We start from the raw sequence: 10,000 nt of genomic DNA on the forward strand, positions 1-10,000 counted from the left end.
CTCCTCTGTCCAGTGGGTGGGTGACAGGGTAGAGACGAGGTCCCTTCCACGTTGGGGGAGGGAGGAGGGGTAACTCACCCCCGTCAGGAAGCGTGAGATGCAAAATGTAAATTCTTCCAGTGACCACTTTCCAGCAGGCCCTGTGTCACTCCCAGGCCGTGCCTGGCTCGGGTCCTTGCAGAGAGCCAGGGCTGCTGTCCCCAGAGGCACCCACACCCTCAGCAGCCAGGGCTGCCAGTGACACCGGGGTCCTTGATGGGGGGAGGCCGCCTCCTCTCCAGCCCCCAGCGGCCCTCACGTGGTCAGGAGGGGAGAGAGGTTCCCTGCCTGTGCTAAGGGCCGTTTCCTCCCGTGGGACCAGCTCGCCTCCTGGTGAGCCCGGGAGGCGAGATGGAGGGAGGGCGGCGCCTCCTGCTGGTGTGGCCTCCACGTGTTAAATACCCGCCGCGCGGAAGCGGGCTGTGTAGTTGGGGTGCTTGTGAGCGCTCGTACCCGCAGCCGCCAGGTCCCGGGAGGTGGGGGCCAGGCTCCCCGCAGCGCTGGGCCGTCTCTGCAGCGCCCCTGCCGGCCTGTGGGCGCCCGTCCGGCTCTGGCTGTGAACTCAGGCCGTGGGGTCCTGGGCGCCCCGCTCGGCTCCGCCCGGTGTGGCCCAGGGACCTGGGGGGACCCCCGAGTCCCGCTTTCTCCTCGGTGCCGTGTGTGACCTGGGCTCCCGTCGGGTCTGGGTTCCTCGGAGGAGGGGATGTTTATGAGCTGGGCGGCTGGGAGCCACACCACGTGTGGGCTCCACGCTGCCACGTGCCCCGTGGGCGCCAGGTTGGGTCAGGCACCCGGTGAGCACGTCTGTACGTGGTGGGACCGATGGCTCTGCCCCAGATGGACGGGGAGTCGGCTGTCCCTGTCAGCCTCTCTGGTCTCCTGGCCGCTCCCCCGCGGGCGCCTCCGGCCCTGCCCCTGACATCCGGTTCTTGACCCGCGGGCTTTTGGTGCTGAGGTTGGCGGGCCGTCGTCAGCAGCAGCGACTCTTTCTGAGAGGAGACACAGTAGCAGGAAGGTCTGGTTCTTCACCCCACCGTTGGCCACTGAGGACGGTGGCCCGCATGGCAGGAAAGGGCCCCATGCTGAGCATCGCGGCGGACGCAGGTGCGGCTGGAGGGGGAGGCGCGAGGGCAGAGGGCCGCCCGTCGCCGCCAGTGGGTGTCCCGTGGCCGAGGGCCTGCCTCTCCGGGGCCGCGGTGGGGCAGTGCTCTCTGTAGCCCGCTGCCCTCGGCCGGGCAGGACGCTTTCCTTGGCCGGAGGCCTCGTGGCTGCAGGGCAGCGGGTGTCCCCGAGTCTGTTCCAGTGACACCCGCGTCCCGACGCCCATCTTCCATTTCTGCAGCCGACGCCGTGACCCCTCCCTGCTGAAGGGGCTTCTCAGACCCCAAGTTCAGGGTCCCGGTTGCCCAAGGCTATGGGGTTTCCTCCATCAGGAGTTCTCCCACGAATGGGCCTTTCAATGAAGCCATTCAGTGAGCTTGGCCTCTCCGCGGGGGCTAATTTACAGCCTTCCCCCACACCCCCATCATTAACGGGAATATACATTTCAAACGCACGTAAGGGATACGGGGGCCTACACTCCCAGAGAGCAGAGGAAAGGTGGGGTCATAACCTGTCTGACCTGGAAGCTTCTGTCTGATTTGCATTGCCCTGAAATTGATGGGACAGAGAAGCAATCACTGGGAATTGCTCTCCCTCTGAAAGCTGAGCCAGCCCTTCTGGAGGCAGGACACGGGCGCAGCCCCTGCGGGGAGGGCCCCGTCCCCTGGGCATCTGGCTCCCATCAGCATCCCCGGGCCTGGAGGCTGCGCGGACACCGTCACACTGAACCCTCGGGGTGAGGCCGCCAGGCCTGGGGATGGGGAACCAGAGTGCTGAGGAGGGCCCCTCCCCCTGCCCCCAGCCAAAGGCAAAGGCCTAAGTGATCTGTTTACAGAGATCTGAGAAGCACCCGATGCTTCAGAACCAGACCCGATTAGTCAACCCAGAGCGGGCGTAGGCAGCGGGGGCAGGCCAAGCCCATCCATCCAGGCCCCTGTGCCTGCTGCTTGCAACTACTGTAAAGACCCAGTTACCTTGGGAAGCAGCGGCAGTGCAGTTGATTAGCACGGTGAATTAAAAGGAGGAGTCACAATGACATGTCCAGCTCTTCCGTACTAGTCCTTTGTATTCCCAGCGTGCCTCACCCCTGTTGTAAGAAGGTCAGAAATTAGAGAGAGAGAACAGTTTTCAAGCGGCTAGCACTTAGGAGCAGAATTAACAATCGCCCTGTATGTAATTGCTAGTTAATAGTAAATTGCCTTCTAGACCGTAAAACGCAATGTGAACGGGTGGGCGCCTAAAATTAAATTAACGAGATATTTGCTGCATTTAAAAGTGAACAGTGCACATTAATAACTGAGTGTAACGCTTGTTTTAATATTTGTCTAATAGTGTATTATTTGCTTGTTTAATAATAATTAGAATAGTCCCGGGACATCCTGCCTGAGGAACTCAGTGGTATGGGCAGATTGAACAGTTTCACATTCGTAATTTCACCAGTAGAAAGACGTCAAATTGTTAAGAGCAATAAAAGAAATTAGTTTTTAATTATCATGTAAGCATTGCGGTGTTACTTGATTAAGACAAATTGGAATTTGTATGCTTCTAATTGAAATTACGTTTGAGCGAAAACTGCTTTTACAGACCGTATTCCAAGTGTGAGGTGTTCACGCACAGGTGCGAGTGTCCCTGATTTCCTAACACGTCCATTTGGCAGAAGGGTTTTCCTATTACACAAAAAAACTGGAGCTGCTCGGTGGTGGCCTGAGTCCCAGCGTGGCTCTGCGGGACACCACGACGCAGCCAAGGGGCTCTTCCTGTTGACCTCTTGCACCCAAACGTGTGGTTGACCCACCCTCAGTTTAGAGATTTCTTTTGCTCAATTAAAGGAATTATATCACCAGTTACCAGGAATCAACATGCTGTCTGCCCCGGGCCCAGCCAACCCAGTTACTAAACAAGATGCTGGCAGCGATGGTGCCCAGGCCCAGAGCGGCACGGACAGAGCTGGGGCCGGTCTTAGGTCTGCAAAGCATTGACTACGTGGGGACATAAAAATGGTCATTTTCTGCACGAAGACGTGCATTCAGTTTCAGTCATGGAATCATTACTCAACCAGTAGCTGCTAACAGTTTGTGTTCTTCCCGATACAGCGTTTATGGTTGGTTTGTTTGTTTTTTTTAAATCCCGTTGTGCCTGGCGACATGTCAAGGAGGTGACCGCCTGTCCTCGGGAGCTGCCCCGCACCAAGGGGGGTGTCTGTGGGCTCGCTCGGGGCCACCGTATCCTCTCGCAGCCTTCTGCCACCTAACCCACACTTCACCTCACCCCTGGAAGGGCGCCGGCGTTCCTGAAGTGTTTTAAAGCTCTTTTGTGAGTGTCCAGATGTGATTCTGTCCGCAGCACGGTGACACACAGTAGAGGCAGTGGCACCCTCGACCACAGCCGGCTCCAGCTAGCTCTCTCCCAGGCCAGCGCTCTTCAAACAAATTACTTGTATCCACGGAGCAAATGATTCCTAATTGCCTTCCACAAATCATACTGTTTCTACTTCGCTAAACTAAATGCTAATGCCTTCCCCTTCAACGTAAACCGGCCGATTATTTCGATCATAAGTTCTTAACCGCGGAGATACTTTCATTCCGGGTTCGAGTTTGGGGTTCAGGAGTCTGTGACTCCTGGGCTCCCTGTCCCGACCAGTGAGGCCCGGCGGCTCCGGCTGCTAGCTGTGCGTTCCCGGCTGCTGCGGGCGCCCCGCAGGCACAGGGCTTCCACTGGTCCCAGCTCGCCAGTTGGATGGTGTCAGTGGAAGTCCGCGGTCCCCTGGAGGATAGACAGCCTTGCTTTCATGTGAGGTTAGTTCTGTGGAAGAACGTGCTGAGCTCAGGCCGCCTCTGGGCCCGTCCGGAACCAGAGAGCTGGGATGGCACTCAGATGACGCGCGACTCCAACGCGGTTTCTCCTCCCGCCCCGCCCACGTTGGCTTGTCCTTGGTTACGTGTTGGGGGCAGAGGGCGAATTTCTCCCCACTGGCTGGGATGGTGTGCAGACCTGGGCGTGGAGACCAGATGGTCATCTTTGGGGTCATTGGCGGGGCTCCTTAGGGCCACAGAGGAAGGGAGGGCGTGCCCCCCCCCCCACGCTGCCGGTGTCCTCTGCATTAGTGCGGTCCCAGCATTAGACCAAATGACGATCAGTGAATCTGCCAGCTTGCTGAGTGGGCACTGGGGGCACAGATCCAGTCCCGAGTCCCTCTAAAGGGTGGGGCGGTGAGGGCTCCCGGGGTCCCTGCTGCTTCCTTCCTCTCCTGTCTCGAAGGAGGCCGGGAGAATGAGACACACCGCTTGTGCTATTGCACAAGTAGACTATTTGTCCTAATCAGTGACACCCATTTACTAGAATTGCTTAAAATGAACTATACCTCACACAGAAATCGCACATTTAGAGGGGTTCCATTCATCATCTGAAAATTGAGGGCCAGTAAACTTTTCTGCTCCTCCAGTGGGATCGTAGGCATGCATCAAAATGTTAGAAATGATTGGTGAGAGGGAGCTGTCACCCATTTATCAAGGAAAAGAACATTATTTGCTAATTTCCCAACCAGGCTGGTGACAGGGTGCTTCGTCTTTGGACCCACGGTGACCAGCGTGGCCTTTTTGTTATTAGTACAAGTCAAGCGCTTTTGGGCAGCTGCTAACAAGACACATTTGTCTGTCATCGGAGGGGCTTTGGTTGTTTTCCAAGGGCTGTGACCACAGGCCGCTCTTCCCGCGGCCCGATGGCTGTGCTCGGTGGGGCTGCGCTCACCCGGGAGGAGAACCGACTGATAAATCATGAAATTTCCGCATCAAGGTGAAGGTATTGACTCTCGGCACCGAACCTGACAGAACGCAGCAGACAGGAGACAACCATTTGTCTTCCCCAAAGGACAAAAGGGTCACGGGTTTCCCTCAGTGGGTGCGGGGACGCAGGCCCGCCAACCTCCCCCCACCCGGGAGGCCGCGGGAACGCGTCGCGGGATGGGACTGGGCCATGTCCGGGGTTTTATTTGGCGTCTCTGGCCGGTCAGGGTGCCTGCCCGGCTTCTGGGACAGGATGTGGGGTGGCAGGGAGATGGAGGGACCCCTTAAAAGCACAACAAGAGTGAACAGCATCAACGGAAGTGCAGAATAAGGCAGCGATGACAGGGGGTAAAAACAGAACCCCACGAGTCACCCTGGCAGGAGAAAGTCCCGTAGCTTCAAGGAGGAAGACCAGGGAAAGCATCAGAACCACCGTTTCAGCGGAGAGGCCACCGAGGGAGCGTGTGAGCCTTCTGTTGCCGAAGAGGAGAAGAAATAGGCCCCGCCCGCCGTGGCCCTGGAAGAGTAGAAACAGGGGCGATGCCTCTTGTTTTCTTCCTGGCTGCCTGCAGCCGGAAGCCACAGGCCTCCTCCACCGCGTCCCTTTGGCCGCGCGCGAGGCCATGGCCCAGGCGGGAGGCGGACGGGGTGAGTGGGGTTTGCTCTCGGGGGCTGTGCGAGCCGGGATGGGGACGCCCCTGGGGTCCAGGGGCTGCTCGTGTTTTCATTTGAAACGTTTGTTTTCGAAGGTCTTTAGGCTGTTGGCTGAGGCTTGGATCCTAAAGGCTGAACCCGAGAAAAAGTCCATTTAAAAAACTATCATTTGAATCAGTTGGGCCTTCTTAATTCATTACAGAAAATGCAAACTTGAGTCATTCGAACTTTCTTAGAATGGTTTTTCAATAAAACAACGAAAGATGGGAGCCTCTTCGTCGGGGACGTGAACTGTTTGCTACGCCCCCCAAAATAAATACATCGAAGTTTTCAAATGCGCCTAACGAGCATCTGAATAACTTGGTTCCACGCGGGACCCGGGTGCCTGTGGCTGGCGCCCGTGCTCTAGTAGAAGACGCGTTACAGAGCATGTTAAATTTTAAATACAGAACCTCCCATCGGGACAGTAGGCCGCTGCAGATCTCTGTACCTGTCGGTGTAAATCATCTTTGGGGGAAGTTTCTCAAAGGTGCAGCCTGGCAGGGGGTCCGTCATCCGCCTTCCAGACGCCACCCTTCCTGCCCTCGTGACAGCCCTTCTTACGCCCTCCACGCATGGGAATCCTCCCGCCTGACAAGGTGAGCTCTGCAGGGTCGGCCCAGCCTTCTACCGGCCTGACCCTCTCCCACCCGGAGCATCTGGGGACCAGAGTCAGGGCATCTGGGCGGCGGGGTGTAGAGGGGATTCTGCCAGATTTCTTCCCCGTCTTTTCATCCTCCCAGGAGAAGGCCCTTGCCGGGGACTCCCCGTGGCCCTTCAGGCCTCGGCCTGGGGATGGGAGGGGGTGGGGCCGGCGATGTGGCGCTCCTGCCCCTTCTCAGGATCCGTGTGTCTGGTGCTGGGATCGGCCAGACGCTTTAGCCCCATAATCACTTCCACCCCGCTGGTGAAGACCAGCCCGGCGCCATTCCTTGCGAGCACGTCCCCAGGGCCCTTCGGGATGAACGAGCGCCAAGCCCGCCCTGGGGCTGCTGTTCCTCGGGTACTTTTACAGCAGGGCCTCGGTGCCTCTCAGGGCATCCGGCCACTGTGCACCCCAAGCTGAAGACGGCTCCGTTTGCCTGTGTGCTTGTCGGTTACAATGGAGGTCGTTTCCAAAGTTGACCCATTTTACCACCACGGAGGTGAGCCACACGTGTGCGAGGTGCTGGGGCCGCAGCCTCACGTGCCCTGCCCGCGAGCCACCTGCCAACGGTCCCTCCTCACACCCTGGCGACCAGCCCAGGCCGCGTGCGCTCTGTCGTGGCACGAGGGGGCCCACCTGCCAGCCACCTGCCTCTTCTTAAGCACCCCTGACGCCGTGCCCATCTGGTGCCTTCTTTCCTCTGCGCTCAGAGAACACCCGCCGACAGTGATGATCTTTAAGGCGAGCGTAGCGTCCAGGGTGGGATGCTGAGGCTTCGTGTCGACGTGACTTGGAATTTACCCGTGGTGTCCGGCGTTCAGTGTGTCCCCGAGGCCCACCTGGGCCTGGTACTCTGCACGTGATGCAGAGAAGGCGGGAAGGCAGCTGCGTCTCGTGGGTGCGCTCGCGGTGGGTTCCTCGCGGTGGGTTCCTCGCGGGGCCCCAGGCTGGCTTCACCCTGGCAGCCCCATGCCTGGTTCTGGGCGCCCGATCCAGCTGACTCAGAGCCTGATGGGAGCGAAAAAGAGAAGAGACCGTAATGAAACAGTCCCGAGAGCTGTTCGGGTCTCCGAGGAGAGAGGCAGCCGTGGCCCTGTGGGGTCTGTGGGCGGAGCGCCCCTCCAGAGACGGGGGGCCGGGGCTGGCGGGCTGCGCCCCCGCACGTCGGCGGCAAGGTCGGGGGTCCGCAGGCAGAGGGCAGAGCCTGCGCCACGGGTGGAGGAGATGGAGGGAGCGCATCAGGCGGGACTGTTTTACTTCAGAGACGTAATCCAGGATCCTGTGTTTGAGGACTCTGTTTTGTGATTTCAACATTTACGTTAATCTTGGCGATGTCTTTAAAGGCTCTGCCTTAGAACGTTGCTTTTCCTCTTTGTTCACCTTGAAAAACCAGGGGTTACAAACGCCTCCGTGGGGATTGAGGAGGGCCAGCTTTTCCCCTGGACTGGGGGGCCTCTTCCTCGGCCATCCGCTCCACCCCTCACAGCTGGGGGCCTGCTCACCCCAGTTCCGGCCTCCGTTCTTTTACGCAGACGCCAGACGCCCCGCAGCCAGTATTCAGGCCACGAGAGGCCTTCCCCTCGGTATAGGCACAGCTGGTACATGCATTCTAATCTAGGTCGGGGTGTTACTTTCACTTAAAAAATTTTGTTCTTTATTCAGATACAATTCACACAGCCTAAAATTCACCCGAAGTATACAATTAAGGGGGGTTTTCAGTACAGTCACAGAGCTGTGCAACCACTAAGCTAAGTCAAGAACAGTTCATTACACAAAAAGGAGCCCCGCACCCGTCAGCAGTCCCCCCGCCCCCCTGCCAGGCAGCTACGAATCTACTTCCTGTATCTATGCATTTGCCCCGCTGGACATTTCCCGTGCACGGAATCGTACAGTACGGGGTCCTTTGTGACCAGGTTCGTCCACCCACGTTTCTCCCGGGTGGAGGCGTGATCAGTGCTTCCTTCCTCTGTGTGCCTGAAGGGTCTTCCCTTGTACACAGAGACCACGTTTTATCCATTCATCTGTCGGTGGAGCCTTGGTACAGTCGCTTCTCAGGATCCACCGGGGATTGGTTCCAGGACCAAATCTGTGGATGCTCGTGTCCCTTACAGTGTGGTCCTTCGTAGCCGAGGTCAGGGCTGCGGTTGGTTGAATCTGAGGATGTGGGACTGGCGGATGCAGAGGGCCGACTGTGAGACAAGTGATGCTGCTGGGAAACATTGGTGAACCAGTTCTCGCATGGATATATGGGAAACGTCATGTTCCCATGACTTCTCCAAGTCAGAAGTGAAGTATACCTTCTCCATTGGCTTAGAATTTTCCAGAAGCCCTGTGGGTCCTCATGGTCCTTACTCGTTACTGTGGAGCACCTACTGTGCGCCCTGCGCTGAGCAGGGCAGGTGCTGTGACACAGGGTGACGGCCGCACCTTCCGGGAGGAGCATGTGATCGGATGGCCTGGGACGTGTGCCCCGGGGGCTGGTTGCCTCAGGCACACGGGAGGGAGGGGTCTTCCCAGAGCAGGACCACCTCCAGCCTTGGGAGGGGGTGAACTTCCAGAGCTCCTCTCTCGGCTTATCTCTGTACGGAGATCTTACGCGGGTTTCAAGTGTGCCGACCCGCTGCCCGCATGGTTCCCCACAGAGCGCTTTGTTGCCCACTTGGGTTTTACCCCTCCCGGCTCAAAATCTCTAAGAGGGTCGACAGCACAGGCACGCTTGATTTTTCTTTCTTAAAAGAAGGGTGACGTCTGGGTAGTTTGTGCTCTTCGTTCTGTCGAGGATGATTTTTATTGGCCACCTTCTCCCTCCCTTTTGTTCAGACTCTTTTACACGTGGAGGAAAGGGGCTACCTTGGCTGGAACAGCCGGGGTGGGGGAGGGGAGGGTTGCAGGGTGGCCAGTGCCCCTCCCCTGCCTCCCTGGGGAGCGTGTCTCGGGGGTCCCTGTCGCCGGGGGCCGAGCCCTTGGAGGAGTGGGAGCACCCGACGCCGCGTGCCTTGGTTTTCCTCAGCTGCCGGCCTGGGCTCCGTAGGCGTCGTTTGAACGTGACTATAAAAAGCCGTAATCTGGCGCATTCTTCGAGGTATGTAAACAGCATTGTTTGAACGCAATCCAGCAGTTGTCGGCAAGGGTATTATTTTGGGAACAAGGAAGACGTGCTGTCCCCTTTTCTGAGTCTAGTGTCACATCACAATGCCGCCGTCCGCTGCCAGGCGGCGGTGAATGGCGCAGGTCCCTGTGCGCCGGGCCGGGCGTGTGAATACCAGAGTCCTCCCCGTGAGGCCGAGGCGGTGCCTGACTTACAATTAGAAGTCAAGCGTGGCGCTTCTCCCATCCTCAGAAGTCTCAGTGACACGAGGTACCCTCGGCTTAGCGGGTCGGAGGGGCTCCCCCGTGTGAAACCGACGCTGCCCTGGGGTGGGTCTGATGCTGGAAAAGCCACGCCCCTTCGATGCGGGCGACCTAGGCTGAGCCGCTTGGTGCTTGGCGTTGGAGAAAGTGCCCGGCGCCTCCCGTCTGTCCCTGCTGTGCCCAGGCCGGCTCCGGGGCAGCGCCTCGTGGTGAGTGATGCAGGCCCACCGTGGCCTTTGTGTTTCCCGTGCACGGTGCCTGGCTCACCCTGCCGAGTTCTGTGATTGAAATTCATTGCCGAATTTATTGAGAAATTAATGAGAAAAGCTGCAAAGTATTGACTTTGAGAGGAAAACACAACTCATCTTGAATGAGGAGGAAAATGCAG

The 10,000-nt window shown here is 58.2% G+C and overlaps 1 protein-coding gene across 10 annotated transcripts in view; it reads left to right on the forward strand.

Annotated features, from left to right (window-relative positions):
* EBF3 (EBF transcription factor 3) overlaps positions 1-10,000 on the forward strand; it is a 123,832-nt gene that overhangs the window by 97,303 nt on the left and 16,529 nt on the right. The window lies entirely within an intron of this gene.

This window comes from Stenella coeruleoalba, assembly GCF_951394435.1.
Source record: "Stenella coeruleoalba genome assembly, chromosome: 16".
Classification (NCBI taxonomy): Eukaryota; Metazoa; Chordata; class Mammalia; order Artiodactyla; family Delphinidae; genus Stenella; species Stenella coeruleoalba.